Genomic DNA, 23,725 nt, shown 5'->3' with positions numbered 1-23,725 from the left:
AATGTAAAAAGTAATTACCTCCAAAAATTCCATTTAGGAGCTTCCACCAAGGTAGAGAGGAGAAACTGAATACAAAGTAGAAAAATGGTAAAGGTACATGTAATTAAGTAATCAAAGGAATAATAAAGAAAATAAATCCTATAGAATTGTTATGGTTACTGATGAATTTTGATAAAGGATGCTAGAGAGTGAGAATTTTGATTGTCTTTGAGAAAATATTGATATATTGCTTTATTACAGATAATGGGCTTCCCTGGTGGCTCAGATGGTAAAGAACCCTCCTGCAATGCAGGAGACTGGGGTTTGATCTCTGGGTGAGGAAGATACCCTAAAGAAGGAAATGCCAACCCACTCCAGTACTCTGGCCTGGAAGATTCATTGGTCAGAGGGGCCTGGTGGGCTATTGTCTATGGGGTCACATGAGTCAGACATGACTTAGTGACTAAACCATCATCACCAAAGAAAATAGAAGAAAGAGTCCCCAGACTGGAGAATATATTCTCTTTTTGTTAGGGGTAATGAATAATAGATGAGAAGAAAGATTAATAACACATGAGAAGAAATGTACTTGGGAAGTAAGTTTTAACTGGGGAAAAGTGGTTATTGTCTTCTTGCAGTCAGGTCTAATTTTTTTTCTCACCTCAAGGCACGTAGGATCTTAGCTCCCTGATCAGGGATGGAACCCAGGACCCCTGCAGTGGAAGAGAAGAGCTTTAACCCCAACCACCAGGCAAGTCCCAAGTCAGGACTGATTTTGGAAAACTTTATAAGAAGGCTGAAAGTGTCAGGTATTAAATAATAGATAAGACTGAAACATCAAAAGTTTAGAAATAGAAAACAAACTTTTTGTTTTTAATTTTAAGAATAAATCTTTTAGCAGTGTATATATGCATTGGGCAACCATGGGAGGACTCTAATTTAAGACAGACAGTAAAAATTTTAAAACAGAAGTAAATAGGTATTTTAAAAAGAAATATTTAAGGCATAATGTGCTGAGGATACGTATATGTGTGTGTGTGTTTGTGAGTGTGTGTGTTACTTACTCAGTCATGTCTGACTCTCTGCAACTCCATGGATTGTAGCCACTCAGGCTCCATGGAATTATCCAGGTGAGAATACTGGAGTGGGTTGCCATTTCTTTCCAAGGGACTTTCCTGACCCAGGGATTCAACCTGGGTCTCCTGCATTGCAGGCAGATTCTATACTGTGTGAGCCATTAGGTAAACACATATGAGGATACATATAGCTCTTTGTTAAATTAAAATAAATACAAACATATACATATAAAAATAGAAATACACAAGGATGGTGTACTGGATAACAGTGTATGAAGAAAAGGGTGGAAAATAGATAATTGAATTGATTCAAATTAAAAATAGTGGAAGAAGTGAAAGTAGCTCAGTCATGTCCGACTCTTTGGAACCCCATGGACTATGCAGTCCATGGAAATCTCCAGGCCAGAACACTGGAGTGGATAGCCTTTCCCTTCTCCAGGGGATCTTTCCAAACTCAGGGATCAACCTCTAGCATTGCAGGTGGATTCCTTACCAGCTGAGCTACAAGGGAGACCAAGAATACTGGAGAGGGTAGCCTATCCTTTCTCCAGTGGGTCTTCCCAACCCAGAAATCGAACCGGGGTCTCCTGCATTGCAGGTGGATTCTTTGCCAACTGAGCTATCAGGGAATCCCTGAAAATAATGGAGTTACCTTGTTTAGTAGAGGAAAGTCATTATGGATGGTATAAGATAGGAACGACTTAGAGAAGAGGGTATCGTGTTTGGTCACAGAGTTATTTCAGTTTCAGGAGCTGGTGTGAATTTATTTACCTGACACTTAAAGGACAGAAAAGCTGTCCTTTTAATGAGGCATAATGAGTATTCTCACTAGTGATAATCATAACAACCCAGTGCATGACCTCCCCCTTCTTTTGAAATCACTTCACTAGTTCTTTTGAAATAGAGTATGATATGCATGCATATATTTATATATTAAATTATCCCCAAAAAGATTTAACGTGATTTGCATCATTATATGTACAAATGTATAAATCCAAGTAGACCCCAAAATAAAGGGTAGTAAAACAAATTATACTGGCAATGGAGTTAATTTATAAACTTGTACTATTTAATAGTTTTAAAAAATTTTTAAAAATTGAAGTATAGTTGGTTTACAGTCTTTCAGGTGTATAGCAAAGTGATTCAGTTTGAATATATTGTATATTTTTTAATATTTCTCATTATAGATTATTATAAGGTATTGAATATAGTTTTCTGCATCATATGGTCATTCCTTGTTTATCTATTTTATACATAGTAGTGTGTTTCTACTGGGCTTCTGTGATGGCTCAGATAGTAAAGAATCTACCTCCAATGCTGAAGACCCAGGTGGGATCTCTGGGTCAACAAGCAACATTTCAGTCTTCATTTTTCTACTATTTTTGTTTTTTGGATTTGTCTATTTTTTAAAGAATCACTTAATGAATGGATATATAACTTGGCATATTTTTCTCCTTTACTTTTGGCCTGTTTTCTAATAGTTCTCCAAATAATTTTATTCATTAAGTTGCAGTTTTCTTTCAAAGAACATTTTCAAGAAATGAAATATCTTAACAAGTGACACCTTTATCTTTTTCTTTTTCTATTTCAAGAAAACAGAAGATAGGTTTCAAAAAATTTTAAAAAGAATTAATATTCACTTCCAAATCACTTTTTCAAAATAATGTCACTGATTTTGATATTTTTGTTCATTTTGATTTACTTTAAAATATAAATCTTGTTTTTAATTATTGTCTAAAAAGAATTTGAGTATAAAATTCTTAACAAGTAACAAAAAGTTAAATCCATCATACAGCCACATATCAAGATTCCATAGAAAATTATGAAGCAATTTGAACTTTAATATTTTAAGATAAATTTAAGGTTGATATGTAGTATTTTCTTTTTGTGATTTTCAACATTCATGCAAGATTTATGGCAGAGTAAAGGTTTATAATAGAAGTTCAATTATTTTTGACAAATAAGTACTTTGGTTTCAATATTTCTAGTGATTTGGATCCAACAGGAAAACAGAAACCACACCAGGTATTTCAACAAAATATATTTAATATAAAAAATGTGTTTTAAAGAAGTTGGAAGGCTCCCTAAGCAAAAAGAGAGCACAGAAATAAATCAGAGATAATAACTGCAAAAAAGCAGAACTAGGAGAACAAAAGGAAGAAATTAGATTGTTTGACCAAGAATCCTGAAAAAGGCAACAATGATTTAGAACTTAGATTCTGGAGAGAAAAAAAATGTAATTTGTGTGTGGCTGGTCCCACTAAGGCAGAATGATGAGACTCATTCTAAAAGTGTCAAAAGAAGCAGGAGGAGAATCACCTGCAGCTGTTGGAAGAAACAGCTCTGGCTGGACAATACCATGAGGGACAGCAAGAACTAATGCACCCTTCTCTTCTCATTCCAGTTTCCTTCTCAGTTCAGTTCAGTCACTCAGTTGTATCTGACTCTTTGTGACCCCATGGACTGCATCATGCCAGGGTTTCTTGTCCATCACCAACTCCTGGAGCTTGCTCAAACTCATGTCCATTGAGTCAGTGATACCATCTAATCATCTCATCCTCTGTCACCACCTTCTCCTTCCTTCAATCTTTTCCATCATCAGGGCCTTTTCCATTGAGTCAGTTCTTCATATCAGGTGGCCAAAGTATTGGAGCCGTAGCTTCGGCATCAGTCTTTCCAATGAATATTCAGGACTGATTTCCTTTAGGATCGACCGTTTGGATTTTCTTGCAGTCCAAGGGACTCTCAAGAATCTTCTCCAACACCACAGTTCAAAAGCATCAGTTCTTTGGTGCTTAGACTTCTTTATGGTCCAACTCTCACATCAATACATTGCTACTGGAAAAAACCATAGTTTTGACTAGACAGACCTTTGTCAACAAAGTAATGTCTCTGTTTTTTAATATGCTCTCAAGGTTGGTCATAGCTTTTCTTCCAAGGAGCAAGCCTCTTTTAATTTCATGGCTGCAGTCACCATCTTCAGTGATTTTGCAGCCCAAGAAATAAAGTCTGTCACAGTTTCCATTGTTTCCCCATCTATTTGCCATGAAGTAATGGGACCGGATACCATGATCTTAGTTTTTTGAATTTGAGTCTTAAGTGAACTTTTTCACTATCCTCTTTCACTTTCATCAAGAGGCTCTTTAATTCTTTTATTTGGAGTTGAGAGAAAATTGGCAAATTACCTGCACATTACTCATAGCTTGAATATATCATCGTATAAATATATTATGACAAATGCAAACTATATGCTACCATCTAATAAAGTGTACTTCTCCTTGGTACAAATTAAGTCTCTCTCACTCTCACTCCATAAAGGGTAGATGCAAATTCCAAAGGATTGTGTTTTTCATCTCTTGATCTCAGCCATACTATCCCACTTCTTATTTAGTATGATATTCTAAATATTCTAAACTTCTTGTTTAGTATGACATTTAGTTTTGTTAATATGATATTCATCTGAATATCATCTGAATATCATACAACCTAAGGTGGGAATGTAAAATTAACCAGCAATCCTCATATAAATTAGTAAGGGAAATGGAGCAAGGATAGAAAAATATTGGAGCCGAGAAACAAGAGATAAAATAATTGGCACAATATTATTTTTGGATAAATGTTGATTCAAAATAGATCCTTAAAAGGTCATGACCAAAACACTAAATGACTAAAGGTGAGTAAGAAAGTCATATATCAAAAGTAAGTACTTGTGTTCTATTATTGTTAATAACTTCTAATTTAGTTTTTAATTTGATGAGAAGTTTACACTGTTGTAAATTCAAGACATAGTTTACCATATGAATTCCAATATTGTTAATATTTTATGTTACTTGCAATTTGTATTTCCCATTGCAGAAGTTTGTAGGAGATACATCTGTAATCTTTAACCATGATGTGATGGTTTTTGAAGAATAATACTTTGAGGAAACAATACTTTGTTTTGCTTTGTGTTTTTTTCTTAGAATAAAGTTTTTGGAAGTTGCCTAAAAGGTATACTTTTTTTCACTCACTATTTAATTTATTATGAAGATATTTCCAAGTTAAGTAGAGCTTTGGTTGATTTTCACCACGACTTGCTCCTTTGATGACAGACCATGTTATAATGGACACCTTGCATTCTGCCAAGTTTATATAACCTATTGTTGGTAGAATTGAGATTCAGTTACTTCAAAGTGTGTGCCTGTTGACACTACACTCTTCAGCCTCTCATCTTGTTAATACTTTAGATCTCAGATGTGTTGTCTTTCCTCCAGATTCCTTCTCTACGTGCCGCCTCTGAATTGGGAATCATTACCATAAGCTTCTATCGTGTCTTGTAGATATATCTGACATGAAGTGCCTGTGTGAACTTGTATATTTTTGTCAGTGGAAACATTTCTATGGTAGGAACTATTTCAGAATCCAGCACACAGACGGTCAGTTAGTCAAGTTTCAATAAATATATGTTGCATGAATAAAAGGAGTTTCATTACTCATGGAAATCTGGTAAATGTATGTAAGGAGTTCCTGGAGCCAGAATCTGAATCTGAAACTTGACTCTGAAAGTGTCGAATACTATTAAAAAATTGAAGACATACCAAAGAACAATGGCTTCTACCCGGCTATCCAGTTGAATATACGTTGGAGAACTGATGCAAGAGTTGAATGGTGCAGAATTGGAGGCAGTAATCTCTCTCATCTCACTGGCAGCATCTTTAGATTTTTCCCTCTTACGCTATATTTCAACTTGTTTGCATTCTAGGTTTCATTGAAATAAGGTTGTATCATATAAATGAAACCAAAACACATACTGACTTCAACATACAAAAACTTTAGTCTGAGAACAACTCATAATACTCTCTGTCCTACATACATCTTGCTCTTTGGTATGACATTTAAAAGAAAGATAAGAAAATAGTCTTTTTTTTTTTTTAAGTTACTGCTCAGTTGACATTTCTAATAACACAGGATTATAAACAATATTAGATATAACTTGACTAATCATCTTATATTTGACCTCAGTTTGTGAGCATATTAGTAACCATATGTGATCAAATCCTATTACTTTATCAGAGTTTTAAAATACCACTCAATAATAACATCAGAAATTAAAGGTTCTATACCAGTGTTTACATATGCTATGAAAAAAATATGTAAGTGATTTGGCCTGTCATTTCAAAAGTCAACCTATTACAGGTTAAGTGGTTAAACTGCATGGAAATATGGACCATGAGCTATTTGTTTGAAGTATTTAAATATATTTGATTCTTGGTATCTGTGTACATTAATCAAAAGGCTAAAAAACTCCATCAAAATTTCCAATATCTCATTGGTAGTTTTCCCTCAGAAACATTTGTAACTTAGCAGGTATGCTTCCCACATGATTAGAAAAAGATCTGTCATCTGGGTGGAATTACGCAGAGTAGGAGTTACCACAAACACAGAGAAATCTGTATTATATTTCTGTTTTAAGTCTTTACCTTTTATCTGGCTTCCTGTCAACAATATAAGGGTAAGTGGATATAATAATTCATTTATTGTTGCTTTACTATACTTATCAGATTTAGGTAACAAACTGTGCACTTCTAGAATTATAAAGAAGTATGAATAATAATTGTTCAATAATTAGCAAGGTTTAAACTACAATACTGGAGAAGGAAACGGCAACCCGTTCCAGTACTCTTGCTTGGAAAATCCCATGGACAGAGGAACCTGGTAGGCTACAGTACATGGGGTCACAAAAGAGTCGGACATGACTGAGCGATTTCACTTTCTAAACTACAATATAGAATGGTAGCAGGCTTTACAAATATACAACATAAATACTCTGACATAATGCCTGCCACATCCTAGACACTATTTAGGTACTGTACACACTTTAAATAATTTGATTAGTATCCTATAAAATAAATCTTATTGTTTCCCTATTTTACATTTTGGAAAATTGAGACACAAAAAGGGTAAGTAACTTGCCTAAGGTCACGTAAAATGTGGCATATATGCACTCATAAACAGATAGATCAGTGCGAAATCCACACACTTAAAATCTATTCTATGCTATTTGCCTCAGTTCAGTCAGTCACTCAGTCATGTCCGACTCTTTGAGAACCCATGGATTACAGGACACCAGGCTTCCTTGTCCATCACCAATTCCCAGAGCTTGCTCAAACTCATGACAATCTAGTCAGTGATGCCATCCGACCATCTCCTACTCTGTCGACCCTTTCTCCTCCTGCCTTCAAACTTTCCCAGCATCAGGGTCTTTTCCAGTGAGTCAGTTCTTCACATCAGATGGCCAAAGTATTGGAGTTTCAGCTTCAACATCAGTCCTTCCAATGAATATTCAGGACTGATTTCCTTTAGGATTGACTGGGTGGATCTCCTTGCAGTCCAAGGGGCTCTCAAGAGTCTTCAACATCACTGTTCAAAGACATCATTTCTTTAGTGTTCAGCCTTCTTTATGTTCCAACTCTCACATCCATACATGACTGTGGGAAAAAAAACACAGATTTGACTGTACAGACTTCTGTTGACAAAGTAATGCCGCTGCTTAATATGCTATGAAGGTTGGTCATAGCTTTTCTTCCAAGGAGAAAGTGTCTTTTAATTTCATGGCTGTAGTTACCATCTGCAGTGAATTTGGAACCCCTCAAAATAAAGTCTGTCTCTGTTTCCATTGTTTCCCCATCTGTTTGCCATTAAGTGATAGGACTGGATATCATCATCTTAGTTTTTTGAATGTTGAGTTTTAAGCCAGCTTTTTCACTCTCCTCTTTCACTTTAATCAAGAAGCTGTTTAGTTACCCTTTGCTTTCTTCCATAAGAGTGGTGTCATCTGCATATATGAGGTTATTGATATTCCTCCCAGGAAGCTTGATTCCAGCCTGTGCTTCATCCAACCCAGCACTTCACATGATACACTCTGTATATAAATTAAATAAGCAGGGTGACAAAATTCAGCCTTGATGTACTCCTTTCCCAATTTGAAACCAGTCCTTTGGTCCATATCTGCTTTTAACTGTTGCTTTTTGACCTGCATATAAATTTCTCAGGAGACAAGTAACATTGTCTGGTATTCCTATCACAATTTGTTGTGATACACACAGTCAAAGGCTTTAGTGTATCAATGAAGCAGAAGTAGATGTTTTTTGGAATTCTATTACTTTTTCTATGATCCAATGGATATTGGCAATTTTATCTCTGGTTCCTCTGTTTTTTCTAATCCAGCTTGAATATCTGGAAGTTCTTGGTTCACATACTGCTGAAGCCTAGCTTGGATAATTTTGAACAATGCTTTAATAGCATATGAGATGAGTGCAATTGTCCAGTAGTTTGAACATTCTTTGGCATTGCTTTTCTTTAGGACTGAAATGAAGACTGACATTTTCCATTCCTGTGGCCACTGCTGAGTTTTCCAAATTTGCTGGTATATTGAGTGCAGCACTTTCACAGCATCATCTTTTCGGATTTGAAATAACTCAACTGGAATTCCATCACCTCCACTAGCTTTGTTCATAGTGATCTTCCTAAGGCCCACTTGACTTCACATTTCAGGATGTCTGGCTCTAGGTGAGTGATCACACTGTCATGGTTATCTGGGTCATGAAGATCTTTTTTGTATAGTTTTTCTGTGTATTCTTGCCACCTCTTCTTACTATTTTTTGCTTCAGTTAGGTCCGTACTTTTTCTATCCTTTGTTGTGCCCATCTTTGCATGAAATGTTCCCTTGATATCTCTAATTTTCTTCAAGAGATCTCTAGTCTTTTTCATTCTGTTGTTTTTCTCTATTTCTTTGCTTTGATCACTGAGGTAGGCTATCTTATCTATCTTTGCTATTCTTTGGAACTCTGCATTCACATGGGTGTGTCTTTCCTTTTCTCCTTTGCCTTTTGCTTCTCTTCTTTTCTCAGCTATTTGTAAGGCCTCCTCAGACAACTATTTTGTCTTTTTGCATTTTTTTCCCTTGGGGACTGTTTTGATCGTGGCCTCTTGTACAATGTTATGAATCTCTATCCATAGTTCTTTAGGCATTACATCAGATCTAATCCCTAGAATCTGTTTGTCAATTCCACTGTACAATCATAAGGTTTGATATAGGTCATACCTGAATGGTCTAGTGGTTTTCACTACTTCCTTCAATTTCAGTCTGAATTTGGCAAATAGGAGTTTATAATCTGAGCCACAGTCTGCTCCTGGTCTTGTTCTTGCTGACTGTATAAAGCTTCTCCTTCTTTGGCTGCAAAGAATATAGTCAAGAATTATAATAATTTTTAAATTATAGTATAATAATACACCAATAACATTAATAAATGATATATAAATAGACCTTCTAGAACTAACACTAAAAAAGTTGTCCTTTCCATCATAGGGGCTACTTGCTTGGCATTGTACAAAAACAAGATAATATGATTAGAAGAAGAATATTCAGAAATAAAAGGAAAGATGGGAATATGCACCTTAGCAATTGCCTAAGCTTTGAAACAAAAGGATAAGGATTGATGAATATGTGTATTCAGTTTCATATGACTGAAGCCAAATCCAGGGCATGATGTCTCTGTAGCAGGCTGCAGTTTCAGACTAATATGGAATGTGGATCAGGTTTACCAGGTGTATATTTACATGAGATACTGAGTCGCTTTCCATGAGGACAGAGGCAGACTGCTTCACTGGAGCTATTAATAGCACAGAGCTGGAGCCAGCATGCCTGAGTTTGAAGCTTGACCCTTTCTTTCATTCATTGTGTGACCTTGAACTAGTTAACCTTTCTCTGCCGCTGTTTCTTCATCTGTGAAATGAGGCTAATAAGAGTAATTCATTCTTAGATCTGGAGTAAGAATTAGATGGATTAATGTTAATAAAGTATTTAGAATAGCATTTGGTACAGATTGTGGTTTCCTTGGTGGCTCAGATAGTCAGGAATCTGCCTCCAATGCAGGAGACCCAGGTTTGACCCCTGGGTCAGGAAGATCTCCTAGAGAAGGAAATGGCTACCCACTCCAGTATTCTTGCCTGAAGAATTCCATGGACAGAGGAGCCTAGCTGGTTACCATCCATGGGATCACAAAGAGGGACATGACTGAGTGACTTTCAATTTTCTTTCGGCACAATGTAAGTGTTTTATAAATGTTTTAAGTAAAGATAAGTTTTGTGAAATCAAACTTGACTCCATAAGAGAGTGTTAAGTTTGGAGAGAAGAAATTATTTTAGTGTGTGGGATTTGATACCTAAATCCTTCACCAGCTCACCTCATGCACTCATCTGTAGTTACTGGAATGGGGTGGAATCTGTAATTTAAATCTATGACAGTGACTTTACCAAAAATTTGGTAGAATTATGGTGAGAGTAAAAATTAGCTTTACCAAGGAATAAAGGAAAAGATGGGCTTCCATGGTATCTCAGATGGCAAAGAATCCGAAGACCAGGGTTTGATCCTTAGGTTAGGAATATCCCCTGGAGAAGGGAAAGGCAACCCACTCTAGTATTCTTGCCAGAATTCCATGGACAGAGGAGCCTGGTGGGCTATAGTCTATAGGGTTGCAAAAAGTCAAACACGACTGAGTGACTAACGTACACACACACACACACACACACACACAAAGGAAAACACGAGTAATCCTTAGCTTCTGGATCCAATGTACCACATATGTGTCCAGTATATTGAGATGTGGAGTGCTGTGGAAGGGCTTATGTGGAGCTAGTTGAGGTGAGAGAGATGGCACTTTAAGATGAGTGGCAGCAGCAGCAGTGCCCAGAGAGGTACTAACTCTACTGTATATACTAGAAAGATAATGTGTAAACATGGATTAAAAACACTATTCCTCCCTTTATGTAGCTTTCAGCTGCTGGGGTATATGGATATATGGTTATTTAGTATTTCCACTTAAAATCATCATTGAGCTTCCCAGGTGGTGCTAGTGGAAGAACTTGCCTGAAATGTAGGAGACATAAAAGACACAGTTTGGATCACTGGGTTGGGAAGATCCCCTGGAGGAGGGCATGGCTACCCACTCCAGTATTCTTGCCTGGAGATTCCCATGGACAGAGAAACCTGGTGGGCTAGAGTCCATGGAGTCGCAAAGAGTCAGGTTGGACACGACTGAAGCAGCTTAGCACAAGATCATCATCACCGTAATCATTCTCATCAGATTTCTTTAATTGAGAATTATATCCCTTTTTAAGTTTAGTATTAAAAACAAATTTTCTAACTTATTTTAGTGTTGTCACTCAAATACTGGATGCTGACATATTAAGGGTCTCATTTTGTAGTTTAGTTTATATGATTTTGTAGGCTATTTCAATGTATTCCTTAACATTTAAGTAGGAAAACATCTGAAGAGAATAGTGTTGCAAAAAAAGGAAATGTGTTAAGAATATGAAGTCGTCTTTTTAAGCACAAAGGGAAGAAATAAGGAGGTGAAAAGGAGTAATATGAACAAATGTGAACCTCTTTCCAAAGACTTTAGAAGGTGAAAGCATATGGTTAACAAAAGCTTCACAAAATAATCATTAAGTGGAATTTTTGAAAAGCTACGGTTTGATCCTCAGATCTTCTACATAAAAGCCACTACAGTGTGATAGTTTTTATGCATCTTTACCTATAAATGTTCTTTATGTTAAAGCTTTATATTATATATCTTATATATTAAGTTTTATAGTTTGATGACACTCATTGTCTCAACTAAAACTGAAGCAGGAGGGAAGGGGTAAAGACACAATCTTTAAAGAAAGTGTCCTTGGTGGCTCAGAGTTTAGAATACACCTGCAGTGAAGGCCTGGGTTCGATCCCTGGGTTGATAAGATCCCTTGGAGAAGGGAATGTCAACCCACTCCAGTATTCTTGCCTGGAGAATTCCATGGAAAGAGGAGCCTGACAGGCTCTAGTCCATGGGGTCTCAAAGAGTCAGATATGACTGAACGATTAAGCAGGCACACAGATGTATATCCTTCAGTTCAGTTCAGTCGCTCAGTCGTGTCCGACTCTTTGCAACCCCATGAATTGCAGCATGCCAGGCCTCTCTGTCCATCACCAACTTCCAGAGTTCACCCAAACTCATGTGCATTGAGTTGGTGATGCCATCCAGCCATCTCATCCTCAGTTGTCCCCTTCTTCTTCTTCTTTTTTTTTTTTGTTTTTTGTTATCCCATTCTTCTCCTGAGCCCAATCCCTCCCCAAATCAGGGTCTTTTCCAATGAGTCACTCTTCACATGAGGTGGCCAAAATATTGGAGTTTCAGCTTCAGCATCAGTCCTTCCAATGAATATCCAGAACTGGTCTCCTTTAGGAAGGATTTGTTGGATCTCCTTGCAGTCCAAGGGACTCTCAAGAGTCTTCTCCAACACCACAGTGCAAAAACATCAATTCTTTGGTGCTCAACTTTCTTCAGAGTCCAATTCTCACAACCATACATGACCACTGGAAAAACCACAGCCTTGACTAGATGGACCTTTGTTGCCAAAGTGATGTCTCTGCTTTTTAATGTGCTATCTAGGTTGGTCACAACTTTCCTTCCAAGGAGTAAGTGTCTTTTGATTTCATGGCTACAATCACCATCTGAAGTGATTTTGGAGCCCAAAAACTAAAGTCAGCCACTGTTTCCACAGTTTCCCTATCTATCTATCATGAAGTGACGGGACTGGATGCCATGATCTTCATTTTCTGAATGTTGAGCTTTAGGCCAACTTTTTCACTCTCCTCTTTCACTTTCATCAAGAGGCTTTGTAGTTCCTCTTCACTTTCTGCCAGAAGGGTGGTGTCATCTGCATATCTGAGGTTACTGATATTTCTCCAGGCAATCTTGATTCCAGCTTGTGCTTCTTCCAGCCCAGCGTTTCTCATGATGTATACTGCATATAAGTTAAATAAGCAGGGTGACAATATACAGCCTTGATGTACTCCTTTTCCTATTTGGGACCAGTCTGTTGTTCCATGTCTAGTTCTAACTGTTGCTTCCTGACCTACATACAGGTTTCTGAAAAGGCAGGTCAGGTGGTCTGGTATTCCCATCTCTTTCAGAATTTTCCACAGTTTATTGTGATCCACACAGCCAAAGGCTTTGGCATAGTCAAGAAAGCAGAAATAGATGTTTTTCTGCAACTCTTGCTTTTTCCATGATCCAGCGGATGTTGGCAATTTGATCTCTGGTTCCTCTGCCTTTTTGAAAACCAGCTTGAACATCAGGAAGTTCACGGTTCACGTATTGCTGAAGTTTGGCTTGGAGAATTTTGAGCATTACTTTACTACCGTGTGAGATGAGTGCAGTTGTGAGGTAGTTTGAGCATTCTTTGGCATTGCCTTTCTTTGGAAATGGAATGAAAACTGACATTTTCCAGTCCTGTGGCCACTGCTGAGTTTTCCAAACTTGCTGGCATATTGAGTGCAGCACTTTCACAGCATCATCTTCCAAGATTTGAAAGAGCTCAACTGGAATTCCATCACCTCCACTAGGTTTGTTTGTAGTGAAGCTTTCTAAGGCCCACTTGACTTCACATTCCAGCATGTCTGACTCTAGATTAGTGATCACACCATGCTGATTATCTGGGTCATGAAGAACTTTTTTTGTACAGCTCTTCTTGTGTATTCTTGTGTATTCTCTTCTTAATATCTTCTGCTTCTGTTAGGTCCAAACCGTTTCTGTCCTATATTGAGCCCATCTTTGCATGAAATGTTCTCTTGGTATCTCTAATTTTCATGAAGAGATCTCTAGTCTTTCCCATTCTGTTGTTTTCCTCTATTTCTTTGCATTGATCTCTGAGGAAGGCTTTCTTATCTCTCCTTGCTGTTCTTTGGAACTCTGCATTCAGATGCTTATATCTTTCCTTTTCTCCTTTGCTCCTCCCTTCGCTTAGGATCTGACAAATACTGGCTACAACCAAGTCAGTCCAAGATGGCAGCAGATTTGACTTCTAGTAGATCTTGGGCCTCATTATATGCTCATTCCAATATATTAGCATAAGTTAAGTGACTCACCCTCCAGCACCATGACAGTTCTAAAGGTAACTGTAAAAGGTCAAATTGTGCAGGGATTCAATTCTTGGAATCCCTGCCCCTTCCTGGAAATAATCAAAATAATCCACCCACTCATTAGCCTATGAGATTACTCATCTCATAAAAACTAATCATGCCATATTTGGGGGCTTTCTCACCTTCTGAAATGGTCCACACTCTGTCTGTTGAGTGTGTTTCTCTCTAAATAAATCCATTTCTTACCAACCATTCTGTCTTTCACTGTATTCTTTCTGTGATGTTCGGAACCTCAAATTTACAGGGAACCAAATGACAGTGGATCTTTTCTAGGTTACAGAGAATTCTTTGTTTTATTATTTCTGGATATTGTAAATGACTGTTTGCCAAATATATTAATTAACCATGTTAAATATGTTCCACTTGATTTGTTTTTCCTGATGATCAAAGGATTTTAAAAGTAAGAAAATTTAACAACAAAAACAAAAAGAAACAAATCAGAAATGTTATTCATGAATCCACCTTTCACAGGCAAAAATATTATCTACTTTGACATTTCCCTCCAGCTTATTACTTTTAAGATGAGAAATAACAGTACAGGTCTCTCGTTTAAAAACAAATAAAATATGATAAAGACAATTGGAATTCAGGTGTTATAATTCGAGGCCAAAAGGCTGGCAGTGATAGCTGCATATTTGAATCCTGGGTCATAAATGTATGTAACAGAGATAATATATTAAGCAAACTGAAAACATTCAGCAACCAAAAGGCTGGCAGGTCAGGAAGGTTAGGGGCTGGCAGTTCGAGAGCTATTCCTCCCGCTACTTTATCATCTACACTTCAGTGATCTTTATGGAAATGACCAATAAGCCAGACTGGTACAAATAAGTCCACTGAGGTAGTTCTTAATACCCATTCTTATCAAATTGAATCACCATGGAACTAATCTTCTGCAAATTATTTCAGAGAGTTGACATTTTATGTGCACATTAAAGCTTCGTGGAAAGGGCCCATCAGTCTGGAGAGGGGCACAGCTGATTCCTGTCAGGTTTGAATTTGGTATTTATTAAGCTAAATCTGTGTATATGCTTTAGTGCTGAGTGAAACACGGCTGTCCTTAACTGACTCAAGGTAGAGAAGTAGGAGAAAGCAAAACAACTAGGAAAGATGAGAAAATACAATTGTATTTTAAAGTTAGAACACATAAGTGTGTTTAATAAGTTTGTCAGCATTTTGACTTCAGATAAATGTGGAAACAACACTGATTCAACAGGGTTTTTAAAAATGCAAATGTCAATTCTGACTGCTTTGCTTTGTAATTATTTACTTCAATTAATTACACTTTCTTAAAGCCAGTGGAAAAAAAATTACTGTGTGAACACAATAAGACATGACAGCAGTGAAGCAGAATCTCTCAAGGTATGTCTGAATATATAACAAACAGTAAATGTATCTAACTTTTTTTTTGAGTTTTAACTAATACATATGAGGTTATAATATGTGAAAAGTATTACCTTGGGCATTGTGGTGGTGGTGGTTTAGTCAATGAGTCATGTCTGAGTCTTGCAACCCAAAGTATGGTAGCTCACCAGGCTCCTCTGTCCATGGGATTTTCCAGACAAGAAAACTGGGGTAGGTAGCCATTTCCTTCTCCAGGGGATCTTGTTGACTCAGGGATCAAACCCATGCTCCTGTATTGCAGGTGGATTCTTTACCAACTGAGCCACTAAAGAAGCCTTGGGCACTGTAGGGAGACACAAAGCTATAACACATAGATATTATATTAAGCACTAGAACTTCAGAGGGGAGAACATAGCAGGGATAACACAGGGTACCAGTTAGAGGGTAGAATCCTGGCTAACAAGACCTGTCATAGAGACACCATGAAGGATGCTATTACACACAATCAGAGCAATCTATTTCTGATTTATTTATATAAGCTTTATAGATTATATCCTACATATTTTCCTTCTCTTTTCTTTTCTGAATCTCCAAAACAATCCTGATATATGTTAGTGATTACCATTAAATCTATCATTTAGGAAGATACTGAGGTTCACAAAAGATGCATGCTTTTAGCCACATGAAGTTTTGCTTTGACTCAGTGTGTTATAATTTCAGGGTCAAGGTTCTTACTGACATTCAACAGTTTCCCATGTAAAACTGTGTCCCTAGAATGCTTGAGTGAGTGAGTGAAGTCGTTCAGTCATGTCTGACTCTTTGCGACCCCTTGCTCCTCTGTCCATGGGATTCTCCGGGCAAGAATACTGGAGTGGATTGCCATTTCCTTCTCCAGGAAATGCTTAGTATTGTCAATTTTAAATAGTAAACATATTAAAGAACGCTTTTTTTGACTGATGAGATGGAACACTTTCCCACTTTACATTATACTTCATATAATACAGTGTGCATTGTGTGTTAAATTGCTTCAGTTATGTCCAACTCTTTGTGACCCCGATGGACTGTAGCCCGCCAGACTTTCTATGGGATTGCCCAGGCAAGAATACTGGAATGGGTTGCTATGCCCACCTTCCTGACTGAGGAATTGAACCCACATCTCTTATGTCTCCTGCTTTGGCATACAGGTTCTTTATCACTAGTGTCACCTGGGAAGTCCATTATATAGTAACTGCATTAATTCTCTGAACCTAATGTTTATATTAAACATACTCAGACTAACACTTTGGTGTATGTAGTTTTCATTTCCACTTCTTACTATTTCAGAACTGCTAAGCTAACTATGATCTCTCTATCATTAAATTCTAAGGATATTTTTCATGCCTTATTATTTGTGAATGTGTGCTTAGTTGTGTCTGACTCTTTGAGACTCCATGGACTGTAGCCCACCAGGCTCCCTTGCTCATGGGATTTTCTAGGAAATAATACTAGAGTGGGTTACTGTTTCTTCCTCCTGACCCAGGGATCAAACCCATGTCTCTTGCCTCTCTTACATTGGCAGGCATGATTTTTACCATATTTTTACCACTGCATCAACTGGGAAGCCTTATTATAATCCCAAACATCATCAACTATACTCATCAATTTTCTTTCTGCAATGCTCCCTTCTCCTGGTTTTCTCCTACTTCTTAAATTATGTCCATTCATCTCTTTTTCCAGTTTGTCTCTTCCTCTCAATGTCTGAGTTCCTCAAGTGAGTCCTATAACATTTCCCCCTATAATTCCTCTTCTGGGAATCTAATCATTACTGACAGTTTTAGTTATCAATTATACACAGATAACTTCCAAATTTAAATCTCCATCCAGACCTCACCCCTGGACACCATGTTTGTATATTTGCCTAACTCCCTGATAGTTCCTCTTGGATATTTGAAAGATATCTCAACTCAGTTCTTCCAAGATTAAACTCATCATCTTCCCCCCAATACTTCCCAGTCATTCTAGCCTAAAGTTTTCCATTTCAGAGATTAGCACAACCATCCAATTAACTATAAAAAGTACAAACCTAGAATTCATCCTTCACCCTTATTCCAAGCTCCCATTATTCAATCCATTGCCAAAACTTCTCTTTTTAACCACTGCTTGTTAATTAGTGGCTAAGCTGTGTTTGACTCTTTTGTGACCCCATGGATTATAGCCTGCCAGACTCTGTCCATGGGATTTCCCAGGCAAGAATACAGGAGCAGGTTATCATTTCCTTCTCCAGGGGATCTTCCCAATCCAGGGATCAAACCTGCATCTCCTGCATAGGCAAGAGGAATCTTTACCATTGAGCCACCAGGGAAGCCCTTTTACCCACTAAACATGCTTTAAATCTTCTTTCTCTCTCTCTACATCCATCATAGCTACACAGTTCACACTTGGACTGCTGCAGGAGTTTTCTTATTTGTTCGAAACTTTGACTTGCTCAACCTCCTCCCTCCAATATGGCCTCTAGAAGGTAAATAGACATGTATTTTTCAGAGGAAAATAGAATTGATATGAATATGTCACAACTTGTATTCCTACTTATAGCCTTTGATGCCTTTCTTCTGGTCTTTATGACAGAAAACTGAAATCAACACCACATGCAGTCCACCTCATGGTGAGCCCCTCACTTACCTTTCAATCCTACTATATCTCAGTCTCCAACTTTATTTCAGTCATAATGAACTTTACACTTTCTTGTATATACCATGATGCTTCCTACTACAGAGTGGGGACAACTCATTTTCTTCCCTCATGGATTCTTATTCCTTTTTTTTTTTTTTTAGTTTCCCCTAGTTATCCTTAAGATCTCAACTTATTTGTCAGTTCTTCAAGGAAGATATCACCAAATCCTTTAGCCTTATGGTTTAATAAAGTCATCCACTTTTCTATAGTGGTGCAATTTATGGTTGAATTTTTATGTTCATTTAATATTAATTTCTCTATTTTCCTACTAGTATATCCATAAAATAGCGACATTATTTGTTTAGTGTTTTGCTCACCATTATATCACTAGTGTCTAACATAGTTTCTATCCAATTATAGCTTATTTTTAAATGAATGAATGAAGAATACACACAGTCACATGTGAGAAATTTCAGGGTCCTAACTAATGCACTATATAGTCTACATTTTATACAAATTAATGTATATGTTTGTACTAACTTGATTTACTAATTTGGTAATTTGTGCCTAGAGTTAATTTTTTTTCATATCTTTTTATTCTATTTTATTTATTTTTTTAATTTTTATCTTTACTTTATTTTACTTTACATTGTGTATTGTGTTTACTTATACCAGGTAGGTCCTTGTTCTAGATTCTCATATTTTTGCCTTTGACTAGTAATATCAAGTTAATATCAAGTGATAGTGAAAAACATGAATACTTTTCTTGTGAAAAGAGTTCAACTGTATTTGGGTTTTCATTTCAGCCAAGTTATTAGAAAATGGAAATGGTTAAGGAAATAGCTTCATAATAAAAATTCTGACTTTTATGAATTCATATATGGTACATAACCACATCTAGATTACTATTACCATATTGATTTTTATAGCTGCATAGGGATAAAATTAAGATTCTCATGATATTAAACATAAATAATTATTTGGAACCTTTTATTAACTCAAATTTAAAAAAATGAAGTTGAAATAAAGGATAAATAACAGCATTTGAGCACATACTATACTCATAAACACAAAGAAATAGTCTAAAAAATATTTAAGAAAATAGAAACAATGTTGCATTTCATAAATTCTTAGTCTCCAATTATCTAAGCACTTGACTACTTCATCTCTAGGGACAAAATCCATGTGCTTTCTAAAATATTAATTGTTTTTTAGGAGTAATAGTTCTATTATCCATACTTAGCAAAACATTTTTTAATAGTCAAATACAGACATCCTTCAACAGACTGGTTCCAAATAGGAAAAGAAGTAGGTCAAGGCTGTATATTGTCATCCTGCTTATTTAACTCATATGCAGAGTACATCATGAGAAATGCTGGGCTGGAAGAAGCACAAGCTGGAATCAAGACTGGCGGGAGAAATATCAATAACCTCAGATATGCAGATGACACCACCCTTATGGCAGAAAGTGAAGGAGAACTAAAAAGTCTCTTGATGACAGTGAAAGAGGAGAGTGAAAAAGTTGGCTTAAAGCTCAAGATGCAGAAAACTAAGGTCATAGCATTTGGTACTATCACTTCATGGGAAATAGATGGGGAAATAGTGGAAACAGTGTCAGACTTTATTTTGGGGGGCTCCCAAATCACTGCAGATGGTGACTGCAGCCATGAAATGAAAAGACTCTTACTCCTTGGAAGGGAAGTTATGACCAACCTAGATAGCATATTGAAAAGCAGAGACATTACTTTGCCAACAATGGTCCGTCTAGTCAAGGCTACGGTTTTTCCAGTGGTCATGTATGGATGTGAGAGTTGGACTGTGAAGAAAGCTGAGTGCCGAAGAATTGATGTTTTTGCACTGTGGTGTTGGAGAAGACTCTTGAGAGCCCCTTGGACTGCAAGCAGATCCAACCAGTCCATTCTAAAGGAGACCAGTCCTGGGTGTTCATTGGAAGGACTGATGCTGAAGCTGAAACTCCAATACTTTGGCCACCTGATGTGAAGAGCTAACTCATTTGAAAAGACCCTGATGTTAGGAAAGAATCAGGGCAGGAGGAAAAGGAGATGACAGAGGATGAGATGGCTGGATGGCATCACTGACTTGATGGACATGAGTTTGAGTAAACTCTGAGAGTTGGTGATGGATAGGGAGGCCTGGCATGTTACGATTCATAGGGTCACAAAGAGTGGGACTCAGCTGAGCAACTGAACCGAACTGAAAACTGCAATCATTCTTTCAGAATTTTACTCACTGTTTTATGTTTGAAAATCATTTATTCTTGTTTTGGTTATAATATTGCTTCAAAACACACACAAAGTTCTTGACACATGACAATTTTGACAGAACATTGTATTGATTTTTTTATCAAAGAAGTATTCAAGACCCTGTAGAGAATTAAGCAGTGGTTGCACCTGACTAAATGAATGCTATGTATTAGTAAAATAGGCTTGAGATTTTGCATTGTTTAGATCCACGGATACTCTACATTTTAAGCCATTTTAGTTGGTCAAGTATTTTATTAATATCTTATGGCTCAAACTTCTTGTGGAATTCTCACATTGCTACCCTCAACATGGGTTTAATGATTCTGGAGAAGTAATTCTCAAATAGATGGCCTAGCATTTGTTTCACAAACAGCTGAAAAATGATGGCCTTCAGAAGGCCATCTGGAAAAAATACAAGTAAGAAAATTTGACTTTACAGAAAATACCTAAGTTTAGTATCTCATCTGGAGGATCTTTATACCAAGTTCATTAACAAAGGCAATGCTGCCAAGGTATTTTTGAGCTTTGGTAGTTTAAACAGTTCACAACTTCCATACCAATTTTTTATATGATTTTTTGTTTTTAAAAGCATCATTGAAAAAAGTATATTTAACTCTGGCTAATTTGTTAGAATAAGTAACCTAAGACAGCAGCAAAATTTGAAAGAAAAATCTATTTTTTTTTATTCATTAACTACTGTACACAAATAGAAACTTATAGTAAAATAATTGAATACAACAGGAGTAAATGAGCGCATCATGCTTGAGTTTTATCCTTGAATGCCCTTATTCTGATCCCATTTAATCTAAGTTCCATACAACTTAAAAGGAATTTGGTTGAAACATTCTTTTTCTGTTTCTTTTGATTTGACTAATGGGAAAGCATGAATATTTTTCTAATTATAAATTATTTCAACACATTTAAAAAATTAAATTTTAATGTGATTGTGGCTCCTATGAACTATAATATTGTGGCTCCTATGAATTATAATATTAATTCTTACTAAATATTAAGCATATAAACTTGTCTGTTGGCATTATTTTCATACAGTTTCAAGAGGAATATTAACATCCTTATTTTTGCTTCCAACTATAACTATGCTGGACCAGTTAACAGCCTTGCTTTCTGATTGCATCTGTACAGATAATGTAAAAACAAGTGTGAAGTATTTAAAATCAAATTTTGGGGGTCATTTTTTGTGTTTTTATCTTGTATTTGACATTTGTTAGAAATTCAAATGTGCTTGATTTTTGGTATTTATCACTTTCCAATGACAATGTTTTATGTGTGTGTATGTATGACCAACCTAGATAGCATATTAAAAAGCAGAGACATTACTTCGCCAACAAAGGTCCGTCTTCCATCATGTCCGATTCCTCGCAACCCCATGGACTGTAGTCCACTAGGCTTTTCTCTCCATGGAATTCTCCAGGCAACAATACTGGAGTGGATAACCATTCCCTCTCCAGGAGATCTTCCCAGACCAGGGATTGAAGCTAGGTCCCTCCTGCATTGCAGGCAGATTCTTTACCATCTGAGCCACCAGGAAAGCCCCATAAAATATCTATAATGAGGCAAAACATTGTTATTTAATGAATTGTTTCATTTAATAAAATAAATTAATTCACAAGGTGAGATTTTGAGAAAAATCCTTGAAGTTCTTAGAATGTTTTCCTTTTTCCTCCTACTTCTAAACAGTTAAGTATTGAAGTTGAGATTCCTCCACAGCTCATTATACCTAAGTAAATATTTTAACTGAACATCACAAAGAGGTTCCATTTCCTATTATATCTTGAAATAGATAAGAATGCAATGATAAGAGAATGTCAGGTTGATGTATACCAAGATATGTTGGAGATTGTGAGTGAAATGACACAAAGACAAGACACACAAGAGACAGACACAACTCCGGCTGGAGGAAAAGAACTGCGCAAGCAAACAAGCTTGCTGTTTGCTTTTATATAGCCCTGCTCCGCAGAATTTCAGACTGTATGACTAAGCCTTTTTAGTATAGCACATGTGCATAAATGTTATCGTACAGCAGAAGGGAGTGAAATTTTGGCTTACTGCAGAGTCTGTCTAGAGCCATTTTTTCCTTTTTATCACAGGAAGGGAATAGTCCCTCATTTGCAAGGGACCATCAAACTCAAGGCTGTGTCCAGTCTCCTTGGCAGAACATCTTTTTTGCAAGCACGTTCGGCCCAGGCAGAGAGTCCCGTTTGCAGGCACATCTCCACTTTCCCTATTGTGGCCGCATTAACCCTTCATCTCCCCTTTTTTTATTTGCTTTGATAAATTGTAGCATGGTCTGGATCTTCTCTGCTTTGCGCTTTAGTTGTTTTCCTTTTTGCCATCACTGGAAGACTAGAAAAGCAACACAACATAAAAGTAATATAAACACAGTGTTTTTAAAGGTAGTCTCAATTAGTGAGGATACATGCCCTAATGGATTTAAGTTATCTATTTCCTCTTGAAGACTTTTTAGCAAATCAGACCCCATAATGTCAGGTAAAGTCTTGTTAAAAGTAGACAAAATTTGTCGTTTTAGGTCCATAATCTCCGTAGTGAGATTTTGATGCCCAGTCAAGGATCGTTTTACTTTATCCCATCCTTTACTCATGTTAAATGGTACAGGTGCTATACAAAACTGAGAAGAATTTTAATCACATTTTAACACACTTCATGTAGATAAAACAGCTAATTGATCTCCAAGCCAGGAAATGGTGTGTTGAAGATTGAGCACGTCAGTAGCAAGTTGTGCATCTAAATCTCACTGTTGTTGCCATAACAAATGAGTCTTTATGCCAGTCCCGAACAAAATCAGCTGTTTGAATATCTTGGTGTAACGCGAGGCCTGTTACCGCCGCTGTTGCAGTTACTGACGCAACTGCTAGAATCGAAGCAATGACCACACCAAGCATACGTCAAGATCGATGTAGCAAAGTCTGTACAGCAGTTACTAGCTGAGAAACAGCAAAAGAATCTGACCACCACTGAGTCAGATTTATAGGCAACCATACTTCTGTCTGAGCTTTAACAATTACTAACGAAAAATTGGAGTTACGGGCTCGTCTTTTAAATTCTTTCCACCAAGACTGATTTACACATTGAGTTAGATTACAATAATCGCATGACACAGACCCCACAGTATCATTTTAGGTCCAATTTCCATATAACAATGGAAAAGGATATTTTACACATGCCATTGTGGAATAAGATTTATTAAAGTGTAAATTAATATGAAATGGACCCGAAGAGTCACCACTATCCAAAGTATAGTTTTCTGACCAGATAGTGAGATTACCAGAACCTGCCCATAGTTTTTAAATATTTTTTGAATGTGCGGATATCCTTGCAACTGTAATTGAGGAAGGACAAGTGCAAATTGCTGCCATTTAACTGTTTCATTACCATTG

At 36.8% G+C, this 23,725-nt stretch overlaps 1 long non-coding RNA gene across 1 annotated transcript in view; it reads right to left on the bottom strand.

The window, feature by feature from the left end:
- The window catches only part of LOC108636229, a 29,777-nt gene that overhangs the window by 134 nt on the left and 5,918 nt on the right, over positions 1-23,725 (bottom strand). The gene's annotated exons all lie outside the window — the stretch shown is intronic.

This window comes from Capra hircus, chromosome 6 (genome assembly GCF_001704415.2).
Source record: "Capra hircus breed San Clemente chromosome 6, ASM170441v1, whole genome shotgun sequence".
Classification (NCBI taxonomy): domain Eukaryota; kingdom Metazoa; phylum Chordata; class Mammalia; order Artiodactyla; family Bovidae; genus Capra; species Capra hircus.
Note: the sequence above shows the minus strand (reverse complement) of the source record. Positions and strands in the feature narration are given on the sequence as shown.